We start from the raw sequence: 21,230 nt of genomic DNA, 5'->3' as shown, positions 1-21,230 counted from the left end.
AGGCGCGTGTCGCGTTGGACTAGGCATCAGTGCAGGTTGTTTACGAGTAGTGCAGACTCCGTATTTGCATTCAGAGGCCGAGGTAGACGTGCAATAAAAGAACTAACAGATTTTCAAAGAGGGCAGATTGTGCGGGCCCTATTACCTGGAACATCAGTAACCGAGACAGCCAGCTTATCCAATGTTTCAAGAGCAATTGTTTCAACAGTCATGACAGCCTACACAAAACATGGAAAGACACCATCGTATCGTATCGTGTAAACGCAATAGTGGTCACAAATCAAAACTAAATGACAGAGATCGTCGCACGCCAACACGAATCTATCGACACTGTCCGCCGAGAACTCTATAAAGCGAATAATGACGGACGAGCTGCTATACTGAAACCATTAGTAACGACAACCAACGCAAAGAAGCTTAAAACATGGTGTCAGGAGCATAGATCCTGGACGGCTGATCAGTGGATACACGTCACATGGTCCCACGAGTTGATGTTTTCGTTATTTCCAACATCGGGTCGGGTATACGTCTGGAGAACGCCAAAGGGAACCTACAATCCTGATTGCTTGATTCCCACAGCTAAGCATGGAGATGGAAGTGTAAGGGTGTGGCCGAGCGGTTCTAGGTGCTACAGTCTGGAACCGCGCGACCGTTACGATCGCAGGTTCGAATCCTGCCTCGGGCATGGATGTGTATGATGTTCTTAGGTTAGTTAGGTTTAAGTAGTTCTAAGTTTTAGGGGAGTGATGACCTTGGGAGTTAAGTCCCATAGTGCTCAGAGCCATTTGAACCATTTGATGGTGTGGGTAGCCGTATCATGGTATTGTGCTGGTCCCATAATTACTGTCCAAGGCCGTGTTACAGCCAAATATTCTGTGAACATTATAGGTGATCAGGTGGACCCCATGATTCAAATGTTGTTCCCCAACAATGATGCCATTTGTCAGGACGATAGAGCACCTATTCAAACAGCCAGCACAGTACAATCGTGGTATGAGGACCATGCACCTCAACTGCAGCGTCTTCTGTGGACAGCACAGTCCCTGGACTTGAACACTATCGAGCCCTAGTGAGCGGTATTGGAGCGCAGCCTCCGCAGCAGATTTCCACCTCCTTCGTCACTGTAGAAGTTCGATGAGGTACTGATGGAAGAGTGGCACATTGTTCCACTGGCGGCTATACAATCATTATATGACAGTATTCCAAGGAGAATCGCAGCTGTATTACGGGAAAATGGGGGTCCAACCCCTTATTAATAAACCACGCCCAAGTAAGTATAGCTGTTCATGTGATTTTGCCTATTCCATGTACATGGGGAGCCTCAGACTTGCAACTTTTGTATCGCGACAGTTGCGGGGCGCCTCGATTCCAGTTGCGCGACTTTGTCGCTGTGTGTGTACGCGGCTTAAGGCGGTGGGGCGAGGCGACCTCAAATCTCATTGTCCGCGGGTTACAAATTAATTAGAACCTGCCCATTGGTGCGAGGAGGAGGGGGGCGGGCAATGTGGTTCCGTGTGGGCCCGAGACCTCCTCACTCAACTCCCCTGTAATTCGTCGGCGGGCCCCCGCAGCGACCTCCGTCCCGTCACGCAGTTCCACTCAACGACGGAATTACTCCTGCGCCGCCACCGCGACACACCTCGGATTCTCCTCACAAAAAACGAGCCGGTCGTCCCTACCCTTCCCTTCCCTCAACGACCGCACCAGACACGGCCGAGGGGTCGACGAGGCGTCGTCCGTGAAGTACGATTTGTAATGGGAAGCAGGAGAAGCGCCACGACGAAGACGGAGCGCGGCCGGTCGCCTGCGGCGCGCGGAAGGTACGGCGGAGGCGGACGAGAAATAGTGACGGCGTAAACGATAACGGACAGCTACACAGGCGGAGAAGGCAGGGGCAGGAGAGGAGACTGAAGGCCGCGGGGACCGCACAAACACAAAACGAAGAGGGAGCGCGCTGGACGGCGGTCCGTTTGGGCGGAGAATTCGCGCAAGTGGCCAGCGCAGAGCACACACGCGCAGGCGCACTGCGGGCCCGTAATGAAGCGCTGTTTTCGGCCAGTGGCCGCGAGGTATGCGCGCAGCGTTTCGTGTAATGCCGGGCCGGTGTCGGCCGGCCGCCGATCTAACCGCCGCTCCGCCGAGGGATATTGGTTACGCGCCGCTGAGGGGGCAGCGATCCGGAATGCGAGCACCTTGTCTGCCACTGCTGATGGACCGGCCGGCGCCCAGCGTCGCTGCCTTTGAACGTCACGGGCGTGTTAGTAATTCGAATAGCAAAACGGATTAAGACCGCCGTACGTGTAAACAATACCTAGGCAGCAAGTTGAAATTCAGTGCCAGCAAATCTTCTACGGGGTGTACCCGTAAGAGCGTGCAAAAATTTAACACGACACAGAGGATACTCCTTGGAAGAGCAGTTGAACACAGTTAGAGTACCTTGAAAGGAAGATGTAAGCTGAACATCAACAAAACCAAAACGAGGATAATCAAATGTAGTCGAATTAAATAGAGTGATGCTGACAGGATTAGATTAGGAAATGACACACTTAAAGCAGTAAATGAGTTTTGCTATTTGAGAAATGGCTCTGAGCTCTATGGGACCTAACTGCTGAGATCTTCAGTACCCCTTCCGCCCCCGGTAGCTGAGTGCTCAGCGCGACAGACTGTCAATCCTAAGGGCCCGGATTCGATTCCCGGCTGGGTCGGAGATTTATCTCCGCTCAGGGACTGGGTGTTGTGTTGTCCTAATCATCATCATTTCATCCCCATCGACACGCAAGTTGCCGAAGTGGCGTCAAATCGAAAGACTTGGACCAGGCGAGCGGTCTACCCGAAGGGAGGGCCTCGTCACACTCCACCCTATTATTATCAGTCCCGTAGAACTTAGAATTACTTAAACCTAACTAACCTAAGGACATCACACACATCCATGACCGAGGCAGGATTCGAACCTGTGACCGTAGCGGTCGTGCGGCTCCAGACTGTAGCGCCTAGAACCGTTCGAACACAATGGCCGGCTCTATTTGGGAAGCAAAATAACTGATGACAGTCGAAGTAGGGAGGGTATAAAGTGTAGACTGGAAATTACAAGAACAGCGTTTCTGAAGAAGAGAAATTTGTTAACATCGTGTACATATTTACGTGTCACGAAGTCCTTTCTGAAAGTATTTATATGGAGTGTAGCCATGTATGGAAGTTAAACATGAACGATAAACAGCTTAGACAAGAAGAGAATAGAAGCTTTTGAAATGTGGTGCTACAGATGAATGCTGAAGATTAGATGGGTAGATCACGTAACTAATGAGGAGGTACTGAATAGAATTGGGGAAAAGAGAAATTTGTGGAACGACCTGAGTAAAAGAACGGATCGGTTGGTAGGACACATTCTGAGGCATCGAGGGATCACCAGTTTAGTTAAAAAAATGTTCAGATGAGTGTGAAATCTTATGGGACTTAACTGCTAAGGTCATCAGTCCCTAAGCTTACACACTACTTAACCTAAATTATCCTAAGGACAAACACACACACCCATGCCCGAGGGAGGACTCGAACCTCCGCCGGGACCAGCCGCACAGTCTATGACTGCAGCGCCCTAGACCGCGTGGATAATCCCGCGCGGCACCATTTTTTTACTGGAGGGAAGCGTGTGGGTCAAAAGTAGAGAGAGACCAGGAGATGACTACATTAGGCAGTTTCAGAGGAATGTAGGTTGTAGTAGTTACTCGGAGATGGAGAGGCTTACACAGGATAGAGTTGCATGGAAAGCTGCATCAAACCAGTCTTTGGACTGAAGACCACAACAACAGAGTATGCTCCATTCAACAATTTGAGGCAGGGAATCTGGGGTTGGAGAAGCCAGCTTAAAGAGATAATATGAATAAAATCTCACTACTATGTACTTTTTTATTTGCATTACTTATAGTGAAGTGCAAATACCGTCATTGACAATGAACGTACCATTTGTACTGTGTCTTACAAAATGTACTGAATCTGACAGCCATAAACCTCAATGCAAGCATGACATCGGCGAACAAGATTCTGACGAACCATGACTGATAACACTATTGTGCTTCGAATCACATTACAGGCAGCTACAGTTCTGGCAACTAATGCCGTCTCCATATCCACTGGGATTTCATGAGCAAGTGACTTTAAGCATCCACATAGGAAATAATCAAGGGGATTCACGTCAGGTGACCTCGCAGTCCACCACTCCCCTTCGAATCTAGTGGCCGAAAATACTGTAACGGTACTGCTGCAGAACGTCTCTGAATAGCACTGAGTAACGAATGGGTCGGTCGTTGATTCGTAGCACGTCCTATGATGGGACAATGTAAATACGACACAACAGAACCACATTATGAACAAGTAAAGTAAATAAACCCTGCATCATGACTTCCTGGTAAACTGGCTTGTCCTCGTTTCCTTGCAGGAAATAAAGAATGTCCTTGTAAATAAGCACAATATGTGTAAACGAGTACACATGTTAGTTGTAAATAAGCTGGAAAACAATGATGTTAGACAAAGCAGTAGACAAGTTTGCTTCCATTTACTTCCATGTCTTGGCTCTGAGCAATATGGGACTTAACTTCTGAGGTCATTTCTCCTAGAACTTAGAACTACATAAACCTAACTAACCTAACGACATCGCACGCATCCATGCCCGATGCAGGATTCGAACCTGCTACCGTAGCGGCCACGCGGTTCCAGACTGTAACCACTAGAACCGCACGGCCACTCCGGCCGGCTTTCCATGTATGACTATTGATAATACAGCTATTACTACGAAGAGCGGAGCAGGTGGGCAAGTTATTCTTCATGGTCCTTCAGTGTTTTGTGGATGCGTACTGAACTTTACACTTAGTAATGCTGATGCCAGTGGACATGGTAATGGTTGGGTTACTGTGGCTCTAGTTTGTGGTGGTAAAGTGGAGACTGTATCAGAGCTGGAGACTTTTAAGAGCCGAGAACTTACTGCTTATCGTACATTTCAGATATGTGAGGTGTATAACACAGATCGTGGTTCGTCTTACTGTATCTCTACAATGCCGTTGGTTCTTAGGACAAGGGATCATCGTAAAGTAAATAAATCAGAGCCTGTGTCCGTATAGCTTAAATGTGCACTGAACTGTGCAAAGATTAAAGTTGTTGGCGATGTCACGCATTATTATAGAAGCTGAAATAAAACTCCTGTGCTTTCCTTATTTGACAAAATAAGCTGGTTCCTCCGAGCCCAGGCTCCTTACTTATATTCTTCAGTGGAGCATATCGTACGTCCTGTTAAATTTTTGCACGCTCTTACGCAGCACCCTGTATATACTGTTACCGACAAAGCGAAGAGGTAATCTATCCTTGGCGGCAGCCGAGGTTGCCAGGTCCCTTTTGAACAATATATGTTTGACAATGCCTCAATCGTTTGGGAGAGAGGAGGGGGGGGGGGGGGGGGGAGGGCGGCGATCTCGAGGTTGTGTCATTATTGAACAATCACGTTTGCCAAGATCGCCAGCAATTCTTTTTATTACTATTTCCGTTTTCGACAGATCTATGCTCTCATCGTCAGTTCTTGTAACATTGTTAGATCTACGTGCTTTTTACAACACTAAAAGTAGCATAGTGATATTCCCTCAGATTGTAATAAAATGTGGCAGGGAACACCTGCTTCTCACAAATAAAATATCACACAAATAAAACGTTCAACATGTTGTCCTGATGCCCCACTATACACGGGTCACACCGCCTCCAGTAATCACTTCTGATTAGTATATGCTGCAATATCAGCACAACATGTTGTATGTTTTAATTGTGTGGTATTTTATTTGTGTCACGTTGATGTTTGATGTTCCTTGCTACATTTTATTACAATTTTATGCAACAAAACTATATGACTTTCAGTGTTGTGAGAAGCATGTATATCTATAGTGTTACAAGAACCGATTATCACAGCATAGAGCTGTCGAAATCGATAATAGTAATAAAAAGAATTACTAGCGATCTTAGCAAACTTGATTCTCCTAAGCAAAATAGGGATCTTTTACAAAACCCAAACAAAACATACTTAGTTTATTTTGCATGTCCATCTTGATCACATTTTTTTTTACTGTGTACCTACGTTTTTAGTTTGGCGTTGATACTACATCAGAATATTTTATGATCTGAAGATGGGAGTGGCCGAAAACGGTCACAGTGAAATGTGAAAAGAAAAAAAAGTGATCAAGACGGACCGGTAAAACAAAGTGTCAAAAATATGGTCACGGACTCATTTTCAGACTGTCTTCAATTGAAAACATAAGTAGGCCTAAGATTCAAAATACGGTATAATAAATGACTGCATTTTAGCTTTTTGATGTTTTCCTCCTCTTTTTCTACCCTACTTTCCCGTCGAGAAAAATGCGAAAACCATTAATTCGGTTCTAATGTAGCATTACGAGCCTGAAAATAGTTTCTGCACCAGCGCTGCAGTGAGGTATAGAAAACACGAAACAGAACCTGAACAGGGTTTCACAGTTTTCATAATAACGAAAAAATGTCATTCACTTATCATCAGATTTCATCTTAAAAACTGCTCTCCTTCCTTGACAAAGATGTCTGGCTGCACAAATTCTTCGAACATCAAATCGTCGTCTGCACGAAGTTCATATCGTCATTTCTGCGAATTCTGAAGTTGTTTGCCTGTTAATGAAACACTGGACATGCTCACTACAAAGTGAAATCTTTTGTCAAGATAGTTTATACATCTACATCTACATCTACGTGATTACTCTGCTATTCACAATAAAGTGCCTGGCACCGGGTTCAATGGACCACTTTCAAGCTGTCTCTCTACTGTTCCATTCTGAAAAGGTGAGTGGGAAAAACGAGCACTTCAATTTTTCTGTGCGAGCCTGCTTTTTCTTATTTTACCGTGATGATCATTTCTCTCTATATAGGCGGGTGCCAACAGAATGTTTTCGCAATTGGAGGAGGAAACTGGTGATTGAAATTTCACGAGAAGATCCCGTCGCAACGAAAAACGCCTTTGTTTTCATGATTGCCTCTCCAATTCACGTATCATGTCTGTAACACTGTCTCCCCTATTTCGCGATAATACAAAATGAGCTGCCCTTCTTTGTTCTTTTTCAGTGTCATCCGTCAGTCCCACGTGGTGCGGATCTCACACGGCACAGCAATACTCCAGAATAGGGCCGACAAGTGTGGTGTAAGCAGTCTCTTCAGTATACCTGTTGCAGCTTCTAAGTGTTCTGCCAATGAATCGCAGTTTTTGGTTTGCTCTACCCACAATATTATCTATGTGATCGTTCCAAATTTAGGTTATTTGTGACTGTAATCCCTAAGTATGTAGTTGAATTTACAGCCTTAAGATTTGTGTGACTTACTGCGTAACAGAAATTTGGCGGATTTCTTTTACTACTCATTTGAATAACTTCATACTTTTCTTTATTCATGGTCAATTGTCACATTTCCCACCATAAAGATATCTTATCTAAATCATTTTGCAATTCGTTTTGGTCGCCTGATGACTTAACAGGGCGGTAAATGATAGCATCATTTGCAAACAGTCTAATAGAGCTACTCAGATTGTCTCCTATGTCGTTAATACCGATCAGGAACAACAGAGGGCCTATAACACTTCCTTGGGGAACATCGGATGTTACGTATGTTTTACTCGATGACTTTCCCTTTGTTACTACGAACTGTGACCTGTCTCATAAGAAATCACTAATCCAATTGCACAACTGAGGTGATATTCCATAGTCACGCACTTTGGTTTGAAGACGCTTGTGAGGAAGGGTGTCGAAAGCCTTCTGGAAATTTAAAAATATGGAATCAATTTGACATCCGCTGTCGATAGCACTCATTGCCTCATGAGTATAAGGGACTAGTTGCGTTTCACAAAAACGATGTTTTGTGAATCGCTGCTGACTATGTGTCAATTAATCGTATTCTTCGAGATAATTCATAATGTTCGAACACAGTATATGTTCCAAAAACCTATTTTAAATCGACTTCCTAGTGATATGGGACTGCAATTCAGCGGATTACTTCTACTTCCCTTTTTGGCTGTTGGTGTGACTTGAGCAATTTTCCAGTCTTTAGGTATGGATCTTTCTGTGAGTGAACGATTGTATATAATAGCTAAATATGGAGCTACTGTATCAGCGTACTCTGAAAGGAACCTGACTGGTATACAATCCGGACCGGAAACCTTGCCTTTATTAAGTGATTTTAGCTAATTTACTACACTGAGGACATCTGCTCTTATGTTTTTCATCTTGGTGGTTATTCTTGATTGGAATTCAGGAATATTTACGTCGTCTTCTTTGGTGAAGAAGTTTCGGAGAACCGTGTTTAATAACTCTGCTTTAGTGACGCTGTCATCAGTGACTTCACCGTTGTTATCGCGGATTGAAGGTATTGATTGCGTCTTGCCACTGGTATGCTTTATAAATGACCAGAATCTCTTTGGGTTTTCTGGCAAATTCCGAGACAGAGTTTCATTATTAAAAGCATCTCTCATTGACGTACGCGCTAAATTTCGAACTTCTGCAAAACTTTGCCAATCTTGGGGATTTTTGTGTTCTTTTATATTTGGCATGCTTTTTTCGTTCCTACTGCAAAAGCAATCTGACCCCTTTTGTGTACCGTGAGTGATCAGTACCATGACTTATTAATTTATGTCGTATTTATCTGTCAATTGCCGTCGATACTATCTCTTTGAAATCACTCCACATCTTTTCTCCGCTTCCGTGATCAGATCGTAAGGAGTAGAGACTGTCTCTTAAAAAGGTGTTAGGACCATATTTATCAGCTTTTTCTTTAAATAGATGTACTTTGCGTTTCTTTTTAATTGCTGTGGGCGGTATTGTATTCAGTCTAGCAGCAACTGCCTTGTGGTCGCGAGTGCCTGTATTCGTCATGATACTCCCTATTCGTCCAGGATTATTTGTTGCTAAGAGGTCAAGTACACTTTTGCAAGCATTTACGCTTCGAGTGGGCTCATGAACAAATTGTTCAAATTAATTTTCTGAGAAAGCATTCAGTACAATTTCTTGCGACGTGTTTTATGCCTGCTGTCGGCTTTAAACGCATAATTTTTCCAGCATATCGACGGTAGATTGAAGTCACCATCGACTATAATTGTATGAGTGGGATACCTATTTGAAATGACACTGAAGTTTTCTTTAAACTGCTCAGCAAGTAAGTCTTCTGAGTCGGAGGGTCGGTAAATACCATGTAATAATAAACAAAGCAATCGCACGCTTTACTTTTGAATGATTTGACAGGACTGTCATTTACTGACGACCGAGAATGCCACAGTGGGAGGGAACGAGCACAACACTTCTTAGCTGTTCTTGCAGAGAATGATGAAGCACTGTTACCACCGACTTACGACTTGCCATTCGCTTACAATGGCAGTTGTGTCAGAGTTGCCATCTTAACTCTCTGAATAAACCGAAAAGCAGAAATTTAAATTTCAGCAACTTTTACAAGACTGCCTCTTGATTATAAACCCACAGTGAACAATTTAAAGTGGAGACCGTAATATTATAAGAAATATTGTCAATTTTTGGGTGATGGGGATTTTTACCTATCTGGACATTGTTTAATCGGGAGTCTGATTTTCAACTGGAAATTCGGGACAATATTTCCCAAACTGGGATACCTGGCGACCCTAGTGGTAGTTGCATCGTATTAACGCCCGAGCAACGTGGAGGGGAAGTAGTATTCACTTACGTACGTACCTGTATTTTTAAAAGTGAAGCTCTGTCACACGCCCCCTGTCTAACACCACATTTACAAGAAGAAGAAAATGTAATTACGAAATCGGAAAGCGGCGATCGCTGTAGTTTTTACATGTCAGGCCTGCTATTCCCAATCAAATATAGGTATCCAAGTGCCATTCAACTAATACGCGTGGATTCTGTCAGTCTGCCGTTCCGATTTAGTGAACGCTATGAAGTGGGATTATCTGCGTCTTCGTACTATTTTTTATTTAACAGATGGAGGATTTCCTCAAGAAGAGATGTTTAAAATTCCTATCTACGCGAGGCTGTTTAATTTCTGCAGCCAATCGCGTGCATTATGCAAACAATTTGCCAAATAATCACGGGTTTAACTTCATTGAAATAAAACATTTTGGAAACTTATAATGGCTAGAAATATTCGGATTGCGTATAGACATTGCGAGTAATCAACAAAAAGTATTTTTCGAGATGTTCTGGAGCATTAAAATTAGTAGTGTTGTCCCAAGTAATGGTGTAATGTAGGGAGTAGAGCCATATCCAGGACCAACGTCGACAGATACCCTAAAATTTTAATTATTCATTCGTCATCAAAATGACTTTATTTGTTATTATTAAAGTGTCTTTCATTGAGACATCTTTGAGTGTCGATTTTTATATTTGTTATTTCAATTATCGACAGTTTATTCTTCACCGCGTTTTTTACATATTTTTATAAACAGAGCCAAGTTTGACTGCAGAAACATGAAATACTGAAGAAACCTGAAATTATTTTAGGTGGCCTGTCTTTAGCGTCAAAAAATTGTTTTAATGGAATCCGAAGCTTAAGAATTAACGACAGCCATCTAGTATTAGAGTGAGATAGAAGAGTCTGATGATTGACATCAACGTATGAGCAGAATTCTTTCAGCTTCTCTGACCTTAACTGTGTATATTGAAAAACAATTAAATATTTTCATGACGATTATTTCAATGCCGACAGTTAAGACTACAGCAACGCTTGATAAAGTGTTGTGAAGAATACGGGAAGGGCATCCAATTCCTTGTATATTTTTTCCTAGTTGTTCTTTAAGTTGGTGAAACACAACCCTCTGGACGCGTCGACAACCCTTCCGAAGTTGCTAGGTACTGTCTCCCAAAAAGCGATTAATTTATCTAATGGAATTTGCAGTTGTCTTAAAACCGTCTAGACAAAACTTTGTCTACGATGTTTCGTTATTCAGCGAATCAAACTTCAACTGCTTCTGTTGGATTCCGTCAGTTATTGAACGACTAAAGGAAACTTCTTTTCAGCCTTGTGGTACAATGCGTCGACTCCTGTGCCGTAAAATGAAACTTCTTGCAGTTGTTTTATGCATTCGGATTCGGAGCGTGCTGCGAGAATATTTTTAATAATTGCAGTAGCTTCAGTCCTGTGCTCTAGACTGCCTTGCGGCGACTTTGAAACCAGGACACAGTGCGGCATTCAGTTTCATGGTACAGTCAAGAGAACTGAAGGACTGATGAAGCTTGACAACTTTGTAATCTGTTGTTAGCTCTCCAGCAGAAATGATCAGTTCTTCCTGGGTAGCATCTATAATCATGTTTTTTTTTTGGAAATAGGCTTTGATGTCTATGCTACTGTGAATTTCTTGGTACGATTCTTCGTAGAAATATGATGCCTCACAACTGCCTTACCTCGATGAGTTACTGAGACGAAATGGCCACAAATCTCACGCTATGCTTCCTGATCAGTACGTCCTTCCTTCGCTAAATACCATTATTTTGTGTAATCATCTAAAAAGTGACACTTTCTCTTTCCATCCTTAGGCATTTCCCAGTTATGATAAGTCTTCAAATGGCTCTGAGCACTATGGGACTTAACAGCTGAGGTCATCAGTCCCCTAGTACTTAGAACTACTTAAACCTAACTAACCCAAGGACATCACACACACCCATGCCCGATGCAAGATTCGAACCTGCGACAGTAGCAGCCGCCCGCGGTTCCGGACTGAAGCGCCTAGAACCGCTCGGTCACATCGGCCGGCGATCTATTAAAGGGTAAAATGTCGACGATAACACTTTAGTCATCGAAGTACGCATCACTATACACTTCACGCGTCATATACCCACAGTATGTACTTCGAACATTACTAGCTTGCACTCGTTGTTCGTATTACGTTTAGAAGGAATCCTCTTATCAGATCGCTATTCAGATGGGAACTGCCAATTCTTCGATGTGGCGCTGTTTAAATAGTTCCAGGCCGTGCTACTGGATAAGTCTGGTGTTTTCTCTCGAATGATGGCGTTATATCTAGAAGGTGCTTGAATTGCCTATACAAGGTAGGCAACATACGACGCCATCTGTGAGACAACAAATGTCAACATAAACTTGATGACATAAATAAAACTAACAGAGGCTGCTTTTACATGTTGCGCCAACAGATGGCGTTACTTCCGTACTTGAGCCAACATCGTGACAATATTTTACAAAATCAAGATAAAACCGGGTCTTGTCGGGTTGTCGGGACACGGAGGTCCATTCATCGAGACGGATGACAACCCTAATAATGCTGCATTTCTGTTAAAATACTAAAAACGGGAGGAGCCACAACAAAGTTGCGACATCATTTCGAAAGCTTGTATTCTGTTCTTGTCCAAACTATTTATCGTCCATGTTTCACTTCCATATGTGGCTACACTCCATACGCATACTTTCAGAAAAGACTTCCTGACACTTGAATCAATGCTCGATGTTAACAAATTTCTCTTCTTCAGAAACGCTTTCCTTGCCATTGCCAGTCTACATTTCATATCCTCTCTACACTTTAAGTGTCTCATTTCCTGATCTAATTTCCTCAGCATCAGCCGACTTAATTCGATTACATTCCATTCTCCTCGTTTCGCTTTTGTTGATGTTCATCTTATACCTTACTTTCAAGACACTGTCTATTCCGTTAAACTGCTTTTCCAAGTCCTTTGCTGTATCTGACAGAATTACAATGTCATCAGCGAACCTCAAAGTTTTTATTTCTTCTCCATGGATTTTAATACCTACTCCGAATTTTTCTTTTGTTTCCTTTACTGCTTGCTCAATATACAGATTGAATAGCACCGGGGAGAGGCCACAACCCTGTCTCACTCCCTTCCCAAACACTGCTTCCCTTTCATGTCCCTCGACTCTTATAACTGCCATCTGGTTTCTGTACAAATTGTAAATAACCTTTCGATCCCTGTATTTTATCCCTGCCACCTTCAGAATTTAAAAGAAAGTATTGCAGTCAACATTGTCAAAAGCATTCTCTAAGTCTACAAATGCTAAAAACGTAGGTTTGCCTTTCCTTAATCTTTCTTCTAAGATAAGTCGTAGGGTCAATATTGCCTCACGTGTTCCAACATTTCTACGGGATCCAAAGTGATCTTCCCCGAGGTCAGCGTCTACCAATGAGCATCAATAGTACTGAGACAAGGTTAACGGAATGTTAACGCGAAGTGAAGATGACCTTATGTTGCACTAAGGGAACGATAGTAAAATTCTACTGAAATTTTATAAAATATTTGGACCTTTACGCATAGAGAGCCTAAGTAGAAGCAGTAGTATGAAATGGAATTACTTCTGCCAGGTGAGGAATGTTCTTGCGAAAACAAAACTACACTCCTGGAAATGGAAAAAAGAACACATTGACACCGGTGTGTCAGACCCACCATACTTGCTCCGGACCCTGCGAGAGGGCTGTACAAGCAATGATCACACGCACGGCACAGCGGACACCCCAGGAACCGCGGTGTTGGCCGTCGAATGGCGCTAGCTGCGCAGCATTTGTGCACCGCCGCAATCAGTGTCAGCCAGTTTGCCGTGGCATACGGAGCTCCATCGCAGTCTTTAACACTGTTAGCATGCCGCGCAAGCGTGGACGTGAACCGTATGTGCAGTTGACGGACTTTGAGCGAGGGCGTATAGTGGGCATGCGGGAGGCCGGGTGGACGTACCGCCGAATTGCTCAACACGTGGGGCGTGAGGTCTCCACAGTACATCGATGTTGTCGCCAGTGGTCGGCGGAAGGTGCACGTGCCCGACGACCTGGGACCGGACCGCAGCGACGCACGGATGCACGCCAAGATCGTAGGATCCTACGCAGTGCCGTAGGGGACCGCACCGCAACTTCCCAGCAAATTAGGGACACTGTTGCTCCTGGGGTATCGGCGAGGACCATTCGCAACCGTCTCCATGAAGCTGGGCTACGGTCCCGCACACCGTTAGGCCGTCTTACGCTCACGCCCCAACATTGTGCAGCCCGCCTCCAGTGGTGTCGCGACAGGCGTGAATGGAGGGACGAATGGAGACGTGTCGTCTTCAGCGATGAGAGTCGCTTCTGCCTTGGTGCCAATGATGGTCGTATGTGTGTTTGGCGCCGTGCAGGTGAGCGCCACAATCAGGACTGCATACGACCGAGGCACACACGGCCAACACCCGGCATCATGGTGTGGGGAGCGATCTCCTACACTGGCCGTACACCTCTGGTGATCGTCGAGGGGACACTGAATAGTGCACGGTATATCCAAACCGAACTTGCTGTTCCAACAGGACAATGCACGTCCGCATGTATCCCGTGCCACCCAACGTGCTCTAGAAGGTGTAAGTCAACTATCCTGGCCAGCAAGATTTCCGGATCTGTCCCCCATTGAGCATGTTTGGGACTGGATGAAGCATCGTCTCACGCGGTCTGCACGTCCAGCACGAACGCTGGTCCAACTGAGGCGCCAGGTGGAAATGGCATGGCAAGCCGTTCCACAGGACTACATCCAGCATCTCTACGATCATCTTCATGGGAGAATAGCAGCCTGCATTGCTGCGAAAGGTGGATATACACTGTACTAGTGCCGACATTGTGCTCTGTTGCCTGTGTCTATGTGCCTGAGGTTCTGTCAGTGTGATCATGTGATGTATCTGACCCCAGGAATGTGTCAATAAAGTTTCCCCTTCCTGGGACAATGAATTCACGGTGTTCGTATTTCAATTTCCAGGAGTGTAGATGGAAAAGCTACGTAGAGAGTTAAATAGTAACTTCCTAAAATACAACAACAGTGGAGATACGTATAACCATTAGCCATATTTGCAGATTTGCCTTACGAGACTATGCGTACGGTAAAAGATGCGTGTACGTACAGCAGCTACTAACGTACATACGTTCTTTATAAAAACAATTACGGGCTGGAGCGACCCTTTAGAAGCTATCATACGACGGTCAACCGAACAAGCATAAGCCTTGAAAGAAAAAGAAGATAATGATGGTCATTCTACGTTTAACGTTTGTCAGGGCTACGCAGATGAAATTCCATTTGCTCCGACCTGTTCGCTAGGCAGGGAGGGGAGGTTGGTCTCCGGACATTCCAGTCCCGTCCCTTCCGGCTTAGCGGCAACAAAGAACTGAGGTACAGAAGAGAGGCGCGGGACTGTTAATCCCCGCTCTTCCGACGCGTACACCTACACGACTGAGTGCCTTGTCCGCAGCCGCTGTCACACACACACACACACCGGAGCATATCCACGTGAATATATATTACAATTTAAATAAATGAAGTGCGTGCTCTGGTACTAGACACGTTATTAATAAACTGACTACCATCCCCTAAAGGGAGAAGGAAATTATGTTGACGGTTAGAATGAAGATGCTGAGTATATTTAAAGGCGACACAGAATGTACCTAATCGACCCAGCGCAATACTACAGTCATGCTGGAACGTGGGCATAAAAACTGTCCGAAAAACGGACATCAAGTCCGTTTTACACTAGCAACTTTCTTGTCTAAACAGACTGCTCATGGCTAGCGTTAAGTCACATGCCAGCATGTAAATTATCCGCCAGCCATGTAGCGGATTAAAAGATGACGTCAGTCGTCAACGCATTGTCCAGAATGTGGAGTACTACAATTCTGAGTATAGTTACGACTGTACTTCAGCGGAAACAGGGGATGGTGAAAACATCTGCAAACATCGTAAGTTAACAAATCCTCCGCGCGATAACTCATATACGACAATCGTTTCAAAAGTTCTGCAAACTGTAAGGTAGACTTGAAGAAAATAATTTATTTCACAAAATATTTTTACAGGCCTTCAATGTAATCTCCATTATTGCTCATGATAGCTTTCCGACCATATGGCAACTTCTGTACCCCGGAGACGGTACCTTCCTTGTTGCGTTGTTGTGATAAACATTTTGCATTTCTTTTATGTTTTCATCTTCTTTAAAGGCAAAGGGAAAAGAGAGGCCATGCGTACCGTCAGGTATTTTGATTTTCAGTTGTCAAAGAACAGAGGAGTTTTTTCTTTTACCAGTAGTGGGAATTAAGGGTTCGCGCTCAGCTAGTGAACGAGGGAGAAGCACGCCATTTTTAAGCGAGTAATTTTAGACCACCATTTTGGTGTGGCTATGAATAAATGAGGAGCATGCATTTCATATGTGCGCCGTTTAGAAAAATACAGTATTGTTTTATTAACAGAAAGGTCGTGTAAGTTGTTATTTCAAATAGTACGATAATTACAAGAACTGAAGCCCACCCGTGTATTTGGAAAATTACGAAGATCCGATAAGCTCAATGGGAAGACGGTGAAGACTTCGAAGGTGAACACGGCTACCAAACGTAGCATTATAAAGAAGGGTAAGCACAAATCTACACAGGAGAAAGAAACTACTTCCCCCTGCAAAATAATATGAACTAATACGAACTTATTTCCAGGCATAGCTCAGCTTATTGTGCTTGTCATTCATGCCGAAAAATTAATCTCATTAATTCGATACATTTTAAAAAGTCACGCATTTCAACATTTTATTGTCATTTATTCCATAATTTTGTTATATTATACTGTCTAATTACTTGAGTCACATCACTGGAAGCTTCATCAGCTGTAAAAAAATGTTTTTTGACGGACTTATGTATGTCTCCAGGTGGGGACATTCAGCCGCCAAATAATTGTTAAAATTCATTATGAAACCTTCAGCTGTCAAAATAAATTATAGCTGAAGGTTGGACCCTGAATTTTAACGAAGTTTTTCACGGAGTCGTTCTTTTTATTTCAGAAACAAATCAAAGTCTGGTAGGCTCATTTCAGGACTGTATGGTAGTTGTGGAAATATTTCCGACACATATTTGTGGAATGTTTCTCGCTCTGATAGAGCAATATGCGGTGTTCCATTATCGTGTGAAATTGAGACACTAGTTGCAGGCACGTCAGGTCTTCTTTGAGGAATTTGTGGGCCCAAGACATTTTGTTGGAACACGTTGTAGTGCGTGACTGTTACAGACGTCCACTGGGGCACTCTATTCGTAGCTATGATTCCATTCAAGTCACACGCGAAGATCATCATCAGTTTCACCTTTGACTATTGGCGACGGAATGTTTTCGGCAATGCAGAATCGGAACTTTTCCATTATAACGACTGACACTTCAGTTCTGGCTCTAAATCTCGTATCCAGGTTACATCCAGTGCAACAATTCTTCTCAGTTCCTGACAAAAAAGATATACAGAAGAATGGAGGGTTTAGGAAAGGTAAAGGCACCAGAGAAGCAATTCTGACACTGTGGTTGATAACGGGGCCAAGACTGAAGGCAACTCAAGACACTCTCATAAGATTTGTCGATATGGAGAAAGCGTTCGATAGTATACAATGATGCAAGATGTTTGAAATCCTCAGAAAAGTAGGGGTAAGCTATAAGGAACAATGCGTAATAGACAATATGTATAAGAGCCATGACATAATAATAGGAGTGAAAGATCAAGAACGAAGTGCTCTAATTAAATAGGGTGTGAGACAGGGTGGTAGTCTTTCGCCCCTACTGCTCAAACTATACATCGAAGAAGCAGTGAGCAAATAAAGAAAAAATTCATTAGTTGAATTAAAATTCATGGTGAAAGCATATCAATGATAAAGTTCGCTGAAGATGGTATCTGTTCTTTCGGACATGTCCGAACAGATACCATCGGTGACCATGCAGCTCGTTAGAACGAAATTACAATGAAATGAATACCCCTAGCTGCATACAGGCGTTTATATAAGTCAACGGGAACAGCTGAAAATATGTGCCCCGACCGGGACTCGAACCTGGGATCTCCTGCTTACATGGCAGATACTATTTCCATCCTTTTTTTTCATTTTGTTCGCTGTCGATCTTTGTGTTTGGTCGTTGCAGACGTCACATGACATCCGTTCAAGTTCGTTTGTTGATCCGTCCACTCAGTTCTTTATTGCAGAGGCCAACCGGCTCTCTGACCGAACACGCTGAGCTACCGTGCCGGCTGCTATTTAAGCAGGAGATCCTGGGTTCGAGTCCCGGTCGGGGCACACATTTTCAGCTGTTCCTGTTGACTTATATCAACGCCTGTATGCAGCTAGACGTATTTATTCCATTGTAATTTCATGGAGACGAGTTATAGGATCTGTTGACTGGAATCGGAGAAAGACCAAAGTAATTAGAAGCAGCAGAAATGGGAATAGCTAAAAACTTAACATCAGAATTGGGGATTTTGAAGAAGGCGACGTTAAGGAATTCTGTCACCTAGGCAGCAAAATAATACGTGATTGATGGAGCAAGGAGGAGATAAAAATCAGATTGACACTGTCAAAAAGGGAATTATTGGCCAAGAGAAGTCTACTAGTCTCAAAAATAGGCCTCAATTTGAGGAAGAAATTTCTGAGGATGTACGTTTGGAGCATAGCATTATATGGTGTTGAAATATGGCTTTTGGATAAACTGAAACAGAAGGGAATCGAAGTAGCTGATTCGATGTGCCAGATGTCTTGCAGTATTATACACATTCAGCATGAGAAAATTAATTAACATGCAAATGTAACAAAGCATTATTCATTATAAGTTTAGTTATACCTATTACAGTACTTATTATCCTATAGTCCGTCAAAAAAATTAACAATTAATCAGAAGCACTTAAATTACAAAGCGATAGCCAGATGCGCTACTCGAAGTAGCTGAGATATGCTGCTACAGAATAATGTTGAAAATTAGGTAAGGAATGAGGAGGTCTTCCGCAGCATCAGCGAGGAAAGGAATATATGGAAAACACTGACAAGAAGAAGGGACAAGATGACAGGACATCCGTTAGGACACTAGGGAATGACTTCCATGGTAATAGAGGGAGCTGCAGAGGGTAAAAACCGTAGAGGAAGACAGACGTTGGGATACATCCAACAAATAATTGAGCTGAGGCTGTAGGTTGCATTTAGTACTCTGAGATTAAAAGGCTGGAACAGGAGAGGAATTCGTGGTGGCCTCTAGTCAGAAGACTGATGACTCGAAAACAAAAACAAATAAAAATAATAAATAAAATAAAATCTTTGATGTATTGTCTATACTGCTTTCGTGGTACAGTGCAAAGGTTGTACGAGTACTTTTTCTTTTTCCACATGAGAGACCAAATATCTGAAGAGATTACACTTTGCGTAAACAAGAATAGAAGGAGACTAAAAGGTCTTGTTTCAATGAAAATTGTTCGTACAATGAACACGTCAGGAGACAAATAGCTTAAAAAGGAAACGAGACGAAAATGATGCAGTAAAAGGGGCTATGTAATGCTTTGCAAATATAGTTTCATGTGTTTGTATGTATCTGTTTTCTGGAATAAATAAATGTGATGCTTTGAAATGTTTAGACGGCACTTGTCCTTTTATTCCTGTTAACACATGAGAGAAGAATTACCCGCACGACTTCTGTCAGGAGCATCCATTATGAATTCTGCGTTAATAGTTGATAAACTCTTATTACCGTCAGTAGAGCCCTAATGGCCAACGGCCTTGCCGCAGTAGCATCAGTTCCCGTCAGATAAGCGAAGTTAAGCGCTGTCGGGCTGGGCTAGCACTTCGATGGGTGACCATACGGTCTGCCGAGCGCTGTTGGCAAGCGGGATGCACTCAGCCCTTGTGAGACAAACTGAGGAGCTATGGATTGAGAAGTAGCGGCTCCGGTCTCGGAAACTGACTGAAACGTCCCCTTAGAAAAATTGTACACGACTGGTCTATATGAAACGTCCCCTTTGAAAAATTATACAAGACTGTGCTTAAACTGACACACAATATTTTTAGCGCAACGCAATCTGACTTTCAAAAATCCCTACGAAAGAATGGCCCTGACTAACATTAACCTATACGTTTCACAAATCACTTACCTCACAAAAATCTTCGTTACTCAAGCTACTGCAACACAGCGAGCGCCACTACTGCCAGCTAAATAAAAGATTCAAACTACTGAAGGTACTAACTACTGACAGGCATAGTTAGCAAATGAAAGATTTTAATAGAGAGCAAACAATGTATTTACCTTAATACTCATAATATATATATAGCAGTTCATGACATCGAGTCTTACAAATTACTAAACTCCGCCATCTCTCTCCCCACGTCCACCACTGCTGGCGGCTCACGTCTAACTGCGCAACGCTACGCGCTGTTAGCATCCAGCTGCCGCTGCCCGACACTACAATGGCAGACAACAATGCAAACTAGCCAGAGACTGCGTGCAGCACAGCCAGTGATTTTTCATACAGAGCGCTACGTGGCGGCGGCGTTACCAATAAAAAAAACCTGAACAGCCTACTTACATGACATACGGCCGGGAGAGCGGTGTGCTGACCACATGCCCCTCCACATCGGCGTCCAGTGTCGCCTATGGGTGGAGATGAGACGGCTGCCGGTCGGTACCGTTGGGCCTTCATGGCCTGTTCGGGTGGAGATTTTTTTTCTTTTTTTGTTGTTGTTAGATCCCTAATGATAAAACTATCTTCTGATTCTTTGTAAGACGGACAGCCTTCAGAACAAGATGTGTAAATGCGAAAGACCACTCGTGAAAAGTGAGTCTCAGCACCGGAATAATCATTTATCCAGACTGCTACCCTTCGACTACTGGAAAGGCTGCAGCCTGTCTTCAGGAACGAGAAGTTTGTCAAGCCTCGGCACACATATCCGTCCGCTGTGGCAGCACTTGCGGTACGGCTATCTGTATCACTGAGGCACGCAAGCCTCCCCACCAACGCAAGGTCCTTGGTTCATGGGAGTTCGTAGCTAGTGAAATGTAACAATTACTGGATTCGCAGCAATACATCATTCGCAGCAATACATCATTCGCGATGACTTCATTTAGCTGATGCTATTTGTCGGTGGTGACAGTTGAGGATCTACATTAACGTGATTCAGTCAGCGAAACTCTTTTATTTCAGTTCATTTCTCTGAACCTGTAGACTGGTAATTGCTTAACGTGAATCGACGTTACCCGTTTCTCCCGAATTTGGAGAGAATTTGACCACTGCGCGTTGACATCGAAGGGTACTACAAAAAATGTTCAAATGTGTGTGAAATCTTAAGGGACTTAACTACTAAGGTCATCAGTCCCTAAGCTTACACACTACTTAACCTAAATTATCCTAAGGACAAACACACACACACCCATGCCCGAAGGAGGATTCGAACCTCCGCCGGGACCAGCCGCGGAGTGTACTACAGTTAC

The sequence above is a fragment of the Schistocerca gregaria genome, chromosome 6 (genome assembly GCF_023897955.1).
Source record: "Schistocerca gregaria isolate iqSchGreg1 chromosome 6, iqSchGreg1.2, whole genome shotgun sequence".
NCBI lineage: Eukaryota > Metazoa > Arthropoda > Insecta > Orthoptera > Acrididae > Schistocerca > Schistocerca gregaria.
Note: the sequence above shows the minus strand (reverse complement) of the source record.